Below are 16,112 nucleotides of genomic sequence, written 5' to 3' on the forward strand. Positions count from 1 at the left end.
GGTATTATAAGGGGAAAACTTTTGCCAAGATTTTCAGTCCTTGGATTGCCACACCCAGATTAGCTGCTCAAGAATTCACTGACTAATTAACCTTTCTCCACATCACCAACAGGCTGCCAACTTGTATGCTGAATTTGGAACTGGGAATTATTGGAAAGTGTAACTCTGTTTGTCAATTCTAAATGACATAGTAAAGAAATCCCAGAGTCTTTAGTTACAACCATGGTTTATAATTGGCATTATAATTATGTCATCTGGTGAAGCGGATGAAAGTTACCTATGCCTGTTATCTCTGAGTCTCCATAGCCTAGTAGTTCTTAAACTTCAGCAAGCATTGATATCACTTGGAGAGTTTGTTAAAACAAGCCACATACTCATAGTTTTTGGTTTAGTAGGTCTGGAGTGAGGCCCAAGAATTGTGATTTTTATAGGTTCCCCAGGTGATGCTATTGCTGCCTGGGGACCATACTTTGGTAGCCACAGGTCTAACCTCCTGTACCTGTTTCTCAGCCCCTCCCCCTCCATCCCCTACAGACAGCCCTGTTCTATGAGCTACATTGCTCATTGCAATTGTAATATAGTAGTGTTATCCTTTCTATTGGGATGAACTTGAAATAATATTTACATTTTATATGTATATATTACATTTTAAATATTATTACATATATTTATTTGTATCTAAATTCACAGTTTCAAAATTGCATAGTTTAAAAAAGGGACTTAATTTAGAACCACCATGGTCAAATATTTTTTTCTTGTACTACTTGGCAGCAGAAGTTGGCATACCCTAACCCCCAAGAATATTGATTTTATAATATGAAGATCTTTGAGACCGCTATTTTGGTGAGGAAATTCTTGCCAGTCATGATAATTGTTCAGTTAGGAGAATGGAAAAAGTGGGGTATAAATGAGACAACCATTGAGTGAAGCTCATTTGACTTTAAAGTCACTGAAATTTCCTTGTGTATTTTTTTCTTAAAATCATTCTGCTCTGTTGAGAACAACGTTAAATAGAGGTGTCAATCAACTCTGTTTAGGAAATGTTTGTGAATGAAATCTGAAGTTGAGGAAAGTCATGGTAAGTGCGCCAGGTGGGTAGGAGTCTCTTCTATTTATTGCAAGTAACAAACTATGATCAGAGACCTGAAATGACTTTGTAGATATAAAGTTAGGTGTTCTTGCCACAAACATAAAAATATTCTTCTGCTGTTATTAGGCTATATCTTATGACGCCCTATATATTGTACTGGTGAGAAATAACTTAATTATTTGACTTAGAAAAAGTATTTTTCTTAGGTCCTTCCCCCCCCGCCCCCGCAATCTAAAAAGAGAATTAAATTGGTCATATGCAATCACCATCCATTTATTTTGCTTTTGTTCCACAAATGGCTCTAAGGAGTTATTGTGCACCAGAAAGAAAACTAGACTCATTCCAGTAGTTACAGAAATTCTTTAATAGTCCATGTTTCAGACTGAGTATTTATGTTTGTCTTCAAAATTGGTTCTGGGATAGTGTGAATTCTTATTTTTCCCATGCATTAACACCATTTTCAGAAAAGTTCTACATCCATATTCAAATACAGTTGATATCAAGTACAAAATGCTAGTGTCTTAATCACGTATTCAGTCAAACAATAAGTGCTGATTTTTGTATATAGGATTCACTAGTTTTTATTTAATCTTGCTGCCCCAGTAATGTTCAAAGTTAGAGCATTGGGTATTGCTTTGGAGCACTGAGGAACCTGAATGGGTAGAAGATTGGGTAATCTGTTTGGATAAGATTGGCTGCTGGCTTCTGCAGTTGAGATATTCATTCATTCAAAACTTAAGCATCTATTTTGTGCCAGGCAGTGTGTTACCCAGTAGAGTCACAAAGAATACTAAAACATGGTTTCTACCCTTATGACAGAAATGTTAATAGTTTTGGCCTATTCAGTGTCTTAAATATTTTAATAATACAGACCAGAAATTCATTTCCTCTGTATGGCAGTATGAATGCTATTTCTAGTAATTTAATTTTTATCAGAATTGCCAAATCTCAAGGAAAGACTTTAGGGTTCATCCAACCTAGCGTTTTCCACATAATATCAGATCACCTAGGGCTGTTAAAAATATAGATTTTCAGACTCCTCCCTCAAAAAGTCTTATGCTGTAGAGTGTAGAGGAGTGGGTAGTAGATAACGTAATGCATAATACTTTTCACTATGGCTTGGCAAAGTGTGGAAATGCTCATAGTCTGCCTAACGGCACTAGTGTTTCATTTTGAGACTCTATAAAAACAAAAAATACATCATTAAGCCCTATGTCAAGTAAGTATCTCTCCTGTGAGCCAAAAGATAATTCAGTTATTTTGTTCTCTGATGATAAATAAATAAAAAGCTAACACTGTTTGAAACCTAGAGGCAGATAATAATTTGTGGGGAAAATTCTAGTGGTTTACATGTATCCTCTGCTATCTAGACCATCCCGTTTTATGGAGAGGTGGCTGGACCAAAGAGGTTCTTATGGAGTGCATTTATTTTTCCTCAAAACAAGTTTAAACCTATTTTAAACCAAAGCAGATTTTTAGTATGATCCCAAGATTGTAGAAAACATGATTTGAGCCTGGACATTTGTAAGACTAAATAAATTGGGTTGCATCAACCCTAAAATGATTTCAGTATGACTTTTAAATTTGATGAATCTAATTTTTATAATGTAATTTTGATGAAAACGCATCCAGAGGAATTTTTCAAGCATAGAATACAATGTGCATGATGCCCCTAGAATTGTACGATTTTGTGACCTTGTGGGCTTCTAGGTAAGTTTGGAAGAGCTGTGAAGTTTTAGGTAAGGGTGGCCAAAGTTGTGTGGCAAAGTCCTATAGCATTGGTTTTCAAAGCACGTTGGATAAAGGTAGTTCATTTCCCTTTTCTTCACCATTGTGGGAAGACAATGACAACTACTCTACTCACATGGAGTGAGAGGGTCAGGCTATTTATATAAGCTAAAGTTATATACCAGGATCTCATATTCTATTCATTTGCTCATAGGCAAATCTTGGGCAAAAATTAGTTAAGAGATTTCTCTTCATGCTTCTGTTTTGCTGAACAGCTGAATTCCCTTATAGAAATGTAGAGTAGGTTTAACTAATGATCAAAAAGTTCTTTGAAATATAAATTGTTATGGAAATCCTACGTAGTATAAACAATTTGAGGGTAAGCATTAATAAAAGCTTCACTGCAAGCGTTTTTAAAGAGGACTAATAAAAGCTTCATGGTTCAATTAATACAGCACAACACTGGGTTTTCTAGAAGCATATGGGACCCAGAAGGCCTGCCCCTGTTTTTCAAATTTACGAACTCTTTAATGATTCACCACTTTTCCTCCAGTGCATTACCCACTGTGGTGCTATTTAGTCATTAAGTAGGAAACTAAAACCAGGACAAAGCTACAAACAAATATCATAATGTCCAAGTGGGTATTTTTCCTTCAGTTTGTTCACAATGTGTTACCATAAAAAATGAATGTTAAATGAAATAGAGTCATAGGACAAATCAAATAGGTTATGGCTTCCCCAGATGAGTATGATTAGTTGGCTTTTTAATGAAATACGGGTCAAATCCCATTACAAGAAGCTCTATATAACTAAAATATTTTCAGGCTCCTGGCCAATTATCTATTTCAAGTAATATTCAAGAAAAATATTCCAAGATAATAAAATAAATTTAGTCCCTTGAAGTTTGTTGTAACAGAATTTGACCACAGGGTATGGTATTAATAGGGAGTACTGCATGTTAAATGTATTAAATATTGTTTTAGCTTTTTTTTTCACTTTAACTTCACAGTTAAGTGATTCATTCTTTTGCTATTACTAAGTCTAAACTTCTCAATCTGATATTCGAGTTTGAAACATAAACCAAACAAAGTATTTTATTTATTCTCCACTTCCTGAGGTACAGTGCTTTAATAGTGTGGCATAAACCTTTCCCCAAAATGTTCAGCATAAATTTATTTGGCACATTTATTTGTCCTCACATTTACTTTTCACAATTAATTTTGGACTCTCTAGAAATGTAAACATATTTAATAAAAGCTAGTGACACCTTCCAGGTCATCTGTTACTGGAACGGCTACTTGATTAGCTTACCTGTATTTTTCTGATGTTGAGATTTCCAGTGCTTATGGCGATCCAACACTGCTGTACAAATGAGAAAAGTCAGAACTTTATCTTGAACTCCTCTTTTAAAAAAATATCTGATAAAAAAATTATTACAAGTCATTGTAGTTACTTGTTTTGTCACTGGGATTCCAAATGTTTGCTCAGTGTGTTCATGGACATGGACATTTTGGGATATGTTATTATCATTCAGGGTATATTGCCTATTAGAATAAATTATTAACCCGGTGATTATGAAATAGTTCTTCAAAAGTCCTATCATCTCTCATTATATGTTGTATTTAAAAAAGTATTATAGACCAGGCATGGTGGCGAGGCCTGTAAATCCTAGTACTCTGGGAGGCTGAGGTGGGAGGATTGCTTGAGCTCAGGAGTTTGAGACCAGCTTGAGCAAGAGTGAGACCCCGTCTCTACCAAAAATGGAAAAACTTAGCTGGGTGTGGTGGCGAGTGCCTGTAGTCCCAGCTACTCAGGAGGCTGCGGCAGGAGGATTGCTTGAGCCCAGGAGTTTGAGGCTGCAGTGAGCTATGATGACGCCACTGCACTTTAACCAGGGTGACAGAGCAAGACCCTGTCTCAAAAAAAAAAAAAGTATTATGATTAGAGATTTTTTTTAAAACGACTTTTAGAAAATAAAAGTGTATAGCTATGAAAATTCTGTTTGGGTAATTTTTTTGTTATTTTTTAATGTATCTGTATCCTTGTGCCTATAGTATTGTGTTTCCTTTTTTATTGAATGTATCTCGCTTTGGCTTTATGTTTAAAGTAAAACAATAAATTGTAAAACATATTAAAGGGTCACGATACGTCAATGAAAGGATCTATAAATTAGCAGAAAAATTCAGGAAGTCAATTATAGAAAGAGGAAAAATAATACGTACCATAACTTGTGTTAGGTAGTATGTGCTTTTGAATCTTCAAATTTCAATGAAGTATGTCAAAATTGAGTTCATTTTCCCTTCTGTTGGGAGAACTGATAATCTGCCTGCCCATCTGCCTTCCTACCTTTCTTAGTTTTCTTTGTTTCTTTTTCTTTTATTCTGCCTAATTCCAAAAAGGATTTAGGGTCTATATAAGTAAGTTTTGAAAAATAAAATACACGAGGAGGAAGGGAAATTGGGTAAATACTCTTAGTATATACACTTAATTTTTGTAAAGTTGCTAGGAAGGGGAAGATATATGTCTGAGCTTCCTGGTAGCTAGTCTGTTTTCTAGCGTGAGATTAATCTTCCTTCAGCCTAAATCTGATCTAGCCACTGCCCTGTTTAAGAAATGTCAGTGGCTCTCTGTCATCTCTAAGGTACACAAGAACCTCAGACCCTTTCCAGGCTTGTCTTCCTAATTTTCCTCAATAAACCCTGTTTTGTTCACCACGTTGAGCAGCATGCCTTCCCCAGGTCCAGCTTTCCCGTCTGCCTGCCTTTGAATGCACCTTTCTCCCTGCTGAGAGCGCCCTGTTGACTTACCCTTCAAGACCCAGTTCCTACTCCATTCTTCTGTGAAACCTTCCTGGGTGACACTGACATTTGTTATCTTTCTCAAATCTGGAATTTATCTCCTGGTCCTGGGGATTGCCTTCTCCAATAGACTGAGATTTTTGAGGGCAAAAGACCTCTTTCTAAGTTTCTTTTCTCTTTTTTGATATAAAGCGAAGCAGTTGGGTATGTTATTAATGGTTGCTCTCTTAGTCAAGTAGTACACTGCACGTAAAAGGAGCCAAATAAGTGAAGAACAAAGGGCATTTTGTGAGAAGGCTGATCGTATTGGTGCTGGGGGTATTGAATTGGGGCCAGGGGAGGCAGTTGGAAATATCTGAGCAAAACCATGCTGCTTCATCTCTTTTTGTAAGTCATGTCTCTTGCCTTTGTTTCTTATTTGTTGACTGTTTTTTTCACCTCTTCTGAATGACAACTTTGAGATATTCTTTTGCCTCTAAAGACATCTCTTTTTGCTTATTTTTTTAAGCAGAAAGCATTGCTACCCACTGTAATGCTTTTTATCCTGTCTTTGAGGTGGCTTGTGTATTCCTTGAACAATAAATATTGCAGTAGGGTCGTCATTGTTTGCAAGACTTGTGGTTTCATACTGAGTTTCCTAAATGTGGAGAAGTCACTAATTTGGATCTGCTTAACTAGCACAGTGGTGGTAGAATGAGGCCCACCATCCTTTTTCCTTTTAGCAACTTGAACTTCTCCCTGTTCCAACACTTATAAACCACCTTCCTCCCCATAACCAGTAGTTAACTATACACTGTATTTAAGGAAAGTGGAAAGAGTAAAAGGATTTTGAATTGTGGTCAACCAGGAAATTAAGTTAGTAGAATTCATTGGTTCAACATTCTTTACACTTTTAAAAATGAATGCATTTTTTCATACTGTATAATTAACAGTAACTTTTTAATAGACTAGGTTTCAGAGGACCTTCTGTAAAATATGTAAAAAGGAAAACAGCTGGTTTAAAATTTATGACTTTTCATTTTAGATATGTTTTCAGTTCCTCTTATTTAAAATGATGAACTTATAAACACTTTAAAAATAACAGTTGATGTCTTCATAAAGATTAAATTAGGATCTTTAACTTTCTGTGTGTCTCCATTAAAGATATGTTTTTGGCTATATTATTTGACAGTGTTCTTGTATGGCATTTGATGGAGAGCGAGATCTCTTACTTTGGAATATATCTAGTCAAATGAGGTTGCTTTCATATCTGCCCAGGAAGTTTTTTCTAAAAACCATGGAAAGAACAGATGTGGAACAGGCAAGCACTGCATGTCTTTCACTCAGAGCTCTCTGGGGAACCTCTTTGGGTAGGCTTTTGTTTGCCACGCACATAACAAGTATGTCTTTACCTGAATGATGCAATAGTCCAGCCTCCTGTGGGATAACATCTACTGACAATAACGCCATAACCCATTAGTCGATCACAAACTCCCTGAATCCACAGGGACTTGCCCCAGTCCAAATGAGTCACTAATTCTTAAAGTACAAGGTAAAGCTGAGGCCCTAAGGGAGGAGGGATGTGTTAAAGTTGGACCGTTTATTTTCCTTGTTATAACTGCAGGATCATTAAGGAAATGTTTACATCCTGTTGGGGTTATATGTTCTTAACCAATATATAGGGTGAAGAGGTTCTGATTTTTTTGCTTTTTCTTCCCTTATATTCCTTATCATTCTCTTCCCCCCAGCCTCCCTAAGGAAAAAAATGTTCATGCACATTGGGTCTAAATAAACCCAAATATTTTTGCTTTGAATATTTTGTTACCATATCTATTAATGAGAAATTATACAAATGCATATTTGAAGTTATTAATAAAAGCTTAAAGACTTAAACACGAGCTCTGGAAACACCTGTCATCTATCTGTTATTCACTAAATCTCCCTTTGTCCTAGTTTCCTCATTTGGAAAATATGTCATGAATTTGTCATATTGGTATATAAAATTTATAATTATAAAAGAGATAGTAAAGTATCACACGTTCATTTGGAATGAATCATACATACATTTGTCCTTTTTTCCCCCTCAACTGTGACCTGTAACTATCCTTTTGTGAATGTCACTATAAAATCTGATGTCTTTAGGTCTTTTTACACTGATGTGATTGATGCATAAAGCCATCATTTCCCGATTCTATCAGTTTCCAGTTTTGTCTCTGCCTCAAGATTTGCTTACTTTTGAGCAAATAAAATTATGCCATCTTTTCCTTTTTAAAAATTATATCCAGTTCCCTACTTTATCCCACCCACAATAGTGAGTGACTTAGTTGCCTTGCTTCACCTTTTGGTGTGTTTTTATACCGTTTTTCATGCCAGCATTTCTTGTGAGCACCCGCTTGCTCCCCACTTACCCTATGGACATTTACTGCTGTATATTGATTACATATTAGTGAAAATGTTTGGCTTGAGCATCTTTCTGGACCTCGTACTAGCAACTTGTTTTGTCATTTTTGTCAAATGATTTTTTTTTCCTATTTTTTGGTCAAATCAGATATGTCATTGATAAAAGTGGTGAGTTTGAGGGATTCATCATTTTTTATGATTTCCATCCTGTGGCCATTATGAGTTTGTTTTTGGTATCCACCTTTAGATCAGTGAGTCCCAGAACTCAGGGTTCTATAACATGTATCAGGTAGAAGAGTAAATTGGAAAGAATAAGAGTACCAGAAGGAGCCAGGAAATTCCTGTTAGAAACCCAACTCTGTCCTAACTAACTTTGGGGCTTTACTTCTCTGGATATCAGTTTTCCATCTTGTGTTAGTTTCCTGCGGCTGCTGTAACAAATGACCACAAACTTGGTGGCTTAAAACAAGAGAAGTTTATTCTCTCACAGTCCTGGAAGCCAGAAGTCCAAAATCAATTTCACTGGGCTGACATTAAGGTGTCAGTAGGGCCTTGCTCCCCTCAGAGACTTTAGGGGAGAATCTGTTCCTTGCCTCTTCTAGCTTCTGGTGGCTGCCGAGCATTCCTTGGTATGTGACTGTATCACTCCAGTCTTTGTCTCTGGGGTCACCTTGCCTTCTCCTCTTCTGTGTGTGTCAAATCTCTCTCTGCTTTCATTTTATATGAGTGTGTGTGATTGCATTTAGGGCCCACCTGCATAATCTGGGATAATCTCCCCATTTGAAGATCTTTAATCACATCTGTGAAGTCTTTTTTTTTTTTTTTGCCATATGAGGTAATATTTGCAGGTTCTAGGGATAATGACGTGAGTATCTTTGGGGGTGTCAGCTACCAAACACCTGAAGTAATTTCAGAAGTCATACTGGCTTGTAATTTCTATTCACACATTTGCTATACATTTCATTCATTCATTCATTCATTCACTCACTCACTCATTCACCTCAGACTTTTATTTCATGCCCACTATGTGCCAAACACTGTGTTAGGTATTAGAAATAACCCACTGACCATGCATTTAATAAGTTTATTGTGCTGTCGGCAAGATTCCCATACAGAATAAGTGCTGAGATGAAGCTAAGACAGGCAACTTTATTCTATTGGATTAATTCTTTGTGTGTCTTCTTTTGCATAATTCTGGAGCACAAACCAGCATCATGCTTCAGTGCTTATAAATCATTTCAGTAACTATAGGGGTTATGTGCAGCCTGTGGACCAAAAGGTGTTTTGCAGGGGGCACAGCATGTATCAGTTTAAATTCAGTTCAAAAGAATATATTGAGTACAAAAGCAAAGTGTAGACCTTGCCCCCCAAGGAATTTGTAATCTTATACAATTATTATCAACCCTGCTGCACATCAGCATCAACAGCAGAGCTTGAAACACTACCCACACCTGTTCCCTTGTCCCACCTTGTGCTTGGTTCTGGATGGAGCCCAGGGGTCCTTTTAAAAAAGCTCATCAGGAGGTTCTTACATGCTATTAGCATTGAACACAGAGAACCTCTGATCTAATAGAAGGATAGGGAAACAAAATACACAGGTCCTGATAAAAATGCAAGACAGGATGCCACAAGTTTCCTTATGATATACAGAAACTAAATAATTTGGATACTCAGAGGAGAGTGAGATCATACCTGGCTCAAGGGAAACTTGGAGAAAAAAGTGTTTGAAATGTCCTTGATGGATGCGTAAGATTCCAGCAAGCATCAATTAGGGGAGAGCGGAGGGAGGAGAATCCATGGAGGTCTGGAGTTGGGGAAAGGTGGTGGGACACAGCTGGCGGCAGGGGCCAGGGGCCAAAATCTACGCACCAATTCTCCTTTTGCTAAGACTTTCTGGCCTGGAAACCTGAAGAGTCTGAGAGTTCTAAATTTAAACCTGGCCTTCTAGGTCATCACAAAAGCATAGTTTTTCAAGGTAGAAGGGTAGAACATATTTTATTTGTCGGCCAATAGGTGGATTTGTACTTTTTAGAAATCTGGAAATATGACAGCTGGGCTTCCATTTGTACTCTTGCTCTATGTCCTGTAAGATTAGGAACGGGCTTCAGAGAGAGAAATATTATAAAAATGGAGAGGAAGGTTGTTTATTTATTTATTTATTTATTTATTTTTGAGACAGAGTCTCACTCTCTTGCCTGGGCTAGAGTGCCCTGGCATCATCCTAGCTCACAGCAACCTCAAACTCCTGGGCTCAAGTGATCCTCTTGCCTCAGCCTCCCAAGTAGCTGGGACTACAGGCATGCACCACCATGCCTGGCTAATTTTTTCTATTTTTAGTAGAGATGGGGTCTCCTTGCTCAGGCTGGTCTTGAACTCCTAAGTTTAAGCAATCCTCCCCACCTTGGCCTCCCATAGTGCTAGGATTATAGGTGTGAGCCACTGCTCCTGCCGGAGAGGAAGTTTTTATTTAAAATGTTTCAGGAGAATAGCCAGGATATGGTGACTAACTGGAAGACAGAAAAACATAGTGGGAAGTAACAAAGGTAATTTAGAAGTTCAGGAATAATGGTAGAATTAGTGGGAGTGAGGGATATTGATGGAAAAGATAGCTAATGTTTGTTGAATTCTTGCCATAAGCCAGGGGCTTAACCACTGCGTTTTCTTTGTGTCATTGAATTCTTTTCATAGCCTTGTAGTAGTTACTATTCTTATCCCCATTTTACAGATAGGGAAATTGAGACTTTGAGGGTTTACTTATCTTGCTCTACCAAGGTCTCATGGTGAATTGATTGGAACATCTAGTACCGAGATCCAGGTACCCTAATTCTAGAGTTTGTATTGTTAACCACAGTTCTGCTAGTTGTTAGGAGGCTAGTTTGAGAGTAAAGTTGATGAAGAGAAGTTGGGCCCAGAGATAGAAGTTTAAGAATCATCAGAACAGATGTCACACTCAAAAACAGGAGTAGCATCAAATCAGCAAGCATCACTCATCAATTAAAAGACGGAAGAAAGATAAGCGTAGAGGGACAGTGACCAAGCCTCACTGAAATTTTCAGGGATAGTATCTTATTATCCCTCTTTATAGCTGTCATTCACTTAGCACATGATTCATTTTTTAAAAAAGTCTTTGAATGTTTAAATAAGCAAATGAACCAATCTTTCAATCCTGAATTTTTCTACCTGTGCTTAAGATTCTACATGCTTATAATTACAGACTTGAAGGAGACAAATCTAAACAATTTCCTCAAATTCTATTGCCTGTTTTTTTTGTAAACTTAGATATTAAAGTGACAAATATGTAAATGGTGAAGTAATGAGCTGTTGAGTGTCCTTCTCATTCCCCTCCTCTCAGGGTGCCCCGAAACTTATTTAATTCTACCATTCTCCCTATGAGTACACATAAAAAGCCACAATTAAATAATCCAGGAAAATAAAACTATTGCCTTTAAAATATATAAATATATTCTTTTTTGTTACCTATCATTACAAGTTGAGTATCCTTTATCTGAAATGCTTGGGACCAGAAATGTTTTAGACTTAGGTTTTTTTTGGATTATTGAATATTTGCATATATATTAATATGAGCTATCTTGGGGATGGGACCCAAGTCTAAACACAAAATCCATTTTTGTTTTATACATACCTTATAAACATAGCCAGAAGATAATTTTATATAACATTTTAAATAATTTTGTGCATGAAACAAAGTTTGTGAATATGAGGTCAGGTGTGGAATTTTCCATTTGTGACATCATGTCGGTGCTCAAAAAGTTTCAGATTTGGGAATATTTAGGATTTTGGATTTTCAGATTAGGAATATTCAACCTGTATAATCAGATAAAGTTTCCTATGTTTGTTTTGTTCTTTTAACCCTCATTGTTCCACAATAAGAATCCAGCATATTCATTTGAAAGGTTTAGGGATAAAAAGGATTTTTCAGAATAGCTATATGGTTGTGTTAAATATTTTAATGTTATAATGCTGTATTTCTTGTGCTGGTTTTCTCACACTCATATTTTTTATTGAGATTTGTAATTTAAGCTACTACAAAATTAGCACTGTAAACTTTTAAGAAATAGTGCAGAGCTGGCTCTAGTCTGTATCCTGCCTGTCCTATTTTTTCTAGTACTGTAGTTGAATTGCATTGTAGAATGTGGTCTTCCTACATAATTCATCTCACCTAACTTTATTAGGAAAATTAATGGAATGGAAATCTCACATACGTGTTTGATTAGAATCAAGGGAAATCAAACTAACTTGCGATAAAGGTCAAGATGGGCTTTCAGAGCAAGTAATTTTATGGTTAAAAGTAAAACAACTTTATTTACAGACAGCCATTAACAGGCAAAAAAGTCCATCATTTGTTATTTGAAAAACATCAGGGAAGCCAGTGATTCTCAATTTGGTCTATGCATTAAAATCACCTGGAGAACTGAAAACAAAGACAAAAAAAACCCAAAATCTGAACCAGGACCACCACCTCAATGATTCTGACTTAGTTCAACTTATGTGAGGCTTAGGCATGAGCATTCATTAAATCTCCAAGGTGATTACTATGTGCAACCAGTGCTGAGAACCACTATTAAAGGAAGGATCAGGAAAGTACAAAAGTACAAAAAGTACAAAATAAATATAAAATCCTTACCATTTAGGAGATAACACATATCCTTTCCAAAAGAGGAAATACTGTCTAATTAGTTATGAAAACTAAACTTTTAGTTGTATTTTGAAAGGAGACAAATTAATCTCATTTAAATATTGTTACAAGGATAGGTGGGAGTACATTTTTTAAAAAAGCCTTCTTTCTGTGTGTATCTAAACTCACTTATTTTCTTATCTTTATTGAACCTCAATTATGGGCCTAGTTTCCTCCCCCCTTTGTTATTCCAATTTATGAATTGAAACTGTGCTTTAATTTACCAATGCATAATTTAAAATCAGTGGAGTGAGTGGGAAACTAGCAGTTAATGAAAAATACAGTTATTACTTTGGGTATTTTTTCTCCATAAGAAAAGCATGGTAAAATGTTACAAAATGATATTTGGTTCCTTTGTGCAAGGTATCTTGATCATTCTGGGCTTAGGATGCTTTTTCTATAAAACTGGGATATCATACATTGTTGAATAGCAATTACCATTTATTGAATGTTCATTATATTTCAGGTTCTAAGTGAACTAAATTGCTTTATAATGTGGTATCTCAATTAATCAAAGTAAAAACCTTGTGGAATACGTACTATTTTTTAAAATCCTATTTTTTTTTTTGAGACAGAGGCTTGCTCTGTCACCCTGGTAGGTCTCATTATAGCTCACTGCAACCTCAAAGTACTGGGCTCAAGCAATCCTTCTGCATCAGCCTCCTAAGTAGCTGGGACTACAGGTGCACGCTGCCATGCGTAGCTAATTTTTCTATTTTTAGTAAAGATGGGATCTCTCTCTTGCTCAGGCTGGTCTCAAACTTCTGAGCTCAAGCAATCCTCCCACCTTGGCCTCCCAGAGTGCTAGGATTACAGGTGTTAGCCACCATGCCAGGCTTTTTTTTTAAGAAACAGGGTCTCGCCCTTTTGTCCAGGCTGGAGTGTAGTGGTGCAATTATAGCTCACTGCAGCCTTGAATTCCTGAGCTCAAGTGATCCTCCTGCCTCAGTCTCCTGAGTAGCTGGGACTACAGGTACATGCCACTGTGCCCAGCTAAGTTTTAAGTTTTTTGTAGAGATAAGGTCTCATTATCTTGTCCAGGCTGGTCTTGAACACCTGGCCACAAGCGATCTTCCTGCCTTGGCCTCCCAAAGCGCTGGGATTATAAATGTGAGCCTAAAACCCTATTTTAAAGATGAGAAACCAAGTCTCAGAGAATTGTCTAAGGTAAATATGTCTAAGGTTGTACATCTAGTTAGAAATGGGCCAGTATGTGAATTCGAGTAGTCCAACACCACGGCCAGTGGTAACAAGGTAACAGTAACCTTTTATGAAGACAAATTTTTCTGTTTACCTGACTGGTTAAGACTAGAAATTAAAGCTTGTACCTTATTTATAGGGAAGCTTTCCAAAAAGACAGTCCTGATAGTTCCCAACTGAACAACAGATTTTTCTGTTGAAGCTAACAAGGAACAGGTGCACTGCTAATGACTTCGCACCACTCTTCACTCCCAAATCTTAGGGGAAACTTTGGGTTGGGGGAAGATAGAAGAGAACTCATGTGAATTAATTTGAATTGACTTGAGGAGTGTCAGTTGAGGCAAGCCCAGCAAGCTTGAGGTCAAAAGACCTTAACTAAATTTCTGGCTTGTCATGCCCCAGAACTGCAGTCCCCCACCCCCAGGCTGTAGACTGCTACAGGTCCATGGCCTGTTAGGGACCAGGCTTCAGAGCTCTGCCACCCACCCTCAACCCCCCATCCATGGAAAAATTGTCTTCCATGAAACCAGTCCCTGGTGCCAAAAAGGTTGGGGACCACTGCCCTAGAAGTCACTCAGCTTTTCTGAATCTCAGTTTTCTCATCTTTAAAATGAAAATGTTGATGTAGTAACTGAATTCCTTACCTCAAAGGGCTGAAGATCAAATAGGATAATGTGCTGTAAAAACTCTAAATAAAGCATGTTTTTGTGCTGTACACTGTGCATTCCTAAAAAAAAAAAAGAAAGCATGTTTTTGAAAACTTAATCAGATTTTTGTTTTCTAGTTGAAAGTCTTTATTCCTTTAATACGCAGAATTAAAAAAAAAAAACTTTTACTATACTTGAATTAGAATGCCCTCCCGAACCACTTGGACTGACTTTTACTTAAAATTCCTAGGCATTTAAGCAATCTCCAAGGGCACCAATTACTGCCTAATGGGCAAATCCCATGATGAACTGTAATAGCACTAGCAATTCATTCATTCAGCAAATGTGTATTGAGTGCCTACTGTGCATCCAGAATGTTTTTATTGGAAATAAGTCATTAAAAATAAAAGCAAGCAAAGATGAAATTGTCTATTAAGCACCTACTGTGGACCAAGTGTTACATATAATCTCATTTAATTTTCACAGCAATCCTGCAACATAGGTTTTATTACTAGCATTACTTGTAAATGAAGATACTGAGGTCCACAGAGTTTAAGAGACATGTCCAGCACCTCCTAGCAAGGAGATGATAAAACTGGAATTAAAACCCTAACTCCTCTTCCAGTAATTGGATTTACTTTTGACCACTAATTTTTAATTCATTTATTCATACTTCATTCAGCCTAATCCTTTTGACTTTCTTTTTTCTGTGAACATCACAGATATTTTTTTAGCCACCTGTGCTTAAAACAGTGGCACCATTTTTGAAACTCTTGCTTTCCTCCCCTCCACATCAAATCTGTTTGGATCTTCATCAGGCTTATCTTCCATTTTTGTTGCCAACCTTTAGCACTCATTACTCACTGCTACTGCTATGGTAGTGGGCTTCTAACTAGTCTTTCTACTGCTACTCTCTCCTCCATTCAGCCCAATCTGTACACTGTTGCCTGGTGAATCTTACTAAAGCACAAATCTAATTATGTTCTTTCTCAGAAATCTTCCATGGCTTGCCGTGGTCTACAGAAATTGTCCATACTCACAAGGCGTTCCCACTGTCCAGGGTATAGGGCAAACCACATTTCCAGCCTTCTCCCTCACTGGACTCCTTCCTTTACACAAAATCAGAGTTTCCCAGGCTTTGTCTCATAAGAACACGTGGGGCTTATTAGTACACAAGTTCCCAGGCCCCACTTGAACCTACTAGGCCAGCATCCTCAGGGATTTACAGAGCCTTGTAGGGCATTGTAAGACTGGTGGTCCTCTGAAAACAGAGCACAGGAACACAGCTGTGACCGTCCTGGGTCTCTTGCTAGCACTGTGTGTTGAGGAAGTCATCCAGCAGCCAGTGTGGCCTGACATGATGACACTTAGTCATACCTGTGTCCTCCCAGCCACTCTTTCTCTGAGGTGCAAACCAAGTGCCTAAGGACCCAAAGACACTTTAATTGAAGTGAATCCTCACATTTTCTCACATTTGTACGACCATGAGATGTTTTTATGTGAGCACAATGTGAAATACATAAAGGAGGTTTACTAGTAAATAAATGTTTAGCTAACATAAAAATTGTCCCATT

At 37.3% G+C, this 16,112-nt stretch overlaps 1 protein-coding gene across 1 annotated transcript in view; it reads left to right on the forward strand.

Annotated features, from left to right (window-relative positions):
* HDAC9 (histone deacetylase 9) overlaps positions 1-16,112 on the forward strand; it is an 805,060-nt gene that overhangs the window by 68,293 nt on the left and 720,655 nt on the right. The gene's annotated exons all lie outside the window — the stretch shown is intronic.

This window comes from Propithecus coquereli, unplaced genomic scaffold (genome assembly GCF_000956105.1).
Source record: "Propithecus coquereli isolate 6110/MARCELLA unplaced genomic scaffold, Pcoq_1.0 Scaffold61, whole genome shotgun sequence".
NCBI classification, from domain to species: domain Eukaryota; kingdom Metazoa; phylum Chordata; class Mammalia; order Primates; family Indriidae; genus Propithecus; species Propithecus coquereli.